The following is a 1,416-nucleotide window of genomic DNA, read 5'->3' on the forward strand; positions in this document are numbered from 1 at the left end:
TTTTTTTTTTTTTTTTTTTTTTTTGAGACAGTCTCACTCTGTCACCCAGGCTGGAGTGCAGTGGCACGATCTTGGCTCACTGTGACCTCCACCTCCAGGTTCAAACGATTCTTCTGCCTCAACTTCCTGAGTAGCTGAGATTACAGGCGCATACCACCACCCATGGCTAATTTTTGTGTTTTCAGTAGAGATGGGGTTTCACCATGTTGGCCAGGCTGGTCTCAAACTCATTACCTCAAGTGATCCAGCTGCCTCAGCCTGCCAAAGTCCTGGGATTACAGGCGTGAACCACCGCGCCTGTCAAGAATTCTAATGTGTGCTTATTGAAGGAGCTCTGCCTGCCCTCTCTGCTGTGCATGTAGGAGGCAGTTTTTTTTCTGAGAGCAGTGGGGGCACCTGGAGGTGCAAGGAGGTGGGAGGATCAAGGAAACCTTGGTTAATGTCTCCCAATAAGACCCCGCTGCAAACATTGACCTCTTTTCATAGCGTAAGGGACTTGGCACCACTAATCCGTGCAGACCCCTCAAACCCCCTTCCCGGCTGCTCTCCCTCCCGGGCTGCACTCCACCACTCTGGGCTCAATTCTGATTTCCTAATAGACTCAGTCTGTCCTCGTCCCAGGGCCTTTGGATTTGCGGTTCCCTGTGCTTGGAATGCTTTTCTCCCAACTCTTTTGTGACTGAGTCTCCCCTGATGCCAGGATTGGCTGAAATGTCACCTTCTCATCCAGGCTGTTCCTCCTCTATCTAAACACCACCCCCAACCCAGATAATTTTTATCCCATGATCTTTTTGTCATAGCATTTTATTGCTCCGAGAGCATGTTTGTTTCCTGGTTTATTGAAAGCAGATGAGGTATGCAATAGTTTGTTTGTCTTATTCACCGAGCTGCAAGCTCCATAAAGCAGAGATTGGTCTTGTCCTGTCTGTTCTTTTCTTTCATCCAATTGTAGTAGGTTCTGTTAGAGCTCCGCCTGCATCTCTTTGCATATTGCTGTTGAAATATTTGCTCCTCTGTCTTCCAGCTGCCAAGGTCCCTTTGCTACAGGGCTTCCTGTAGCTGGATCTCACTCTGCCTTTCAGACAAGCCTAGAAGTGTTGGGAAATTAACCCCTTATGGATCGGTTCTGAACCAAGGACTGATGGGAGCTGGCAGATGAATCCTTCATCCCCCACCAGCACTTTTCCTGGAATAATAGTGCATTTCCTACACTGTCCTCTAGAGGTCCTCAGTGCACTGCCCCACCTCGGATTAAGGTTCACACTTAAAATAGTCCCAGCACTAGGCTCTTTATCTCAATCTGCTGCTGGTGGCCCATCTAAGACACCTGCTTGAAGAGAGCCTAGCCATAATTCAGTAAACATTTCCCCTTCCCTTCCCTTTCCTTTTTTTTTTTTTTAAAAAAAAAGAGTTCTG

This window comes from Sapajus apella, unplaced genomic scaffold (assembly GCF_009761245.1).
Source record: "Sapajus apella isolate SASKATOON/1434 unplaced genomic scaffold, GSC_monkey_1.0 scaffold185, whole genome shotgun sequence".
NCBI classification, from domain to species: Eukaryota; Metazoa; Chordata; class Mammalia; order Primates; family Cebidae; genus Sapajus; species Sapajus apella.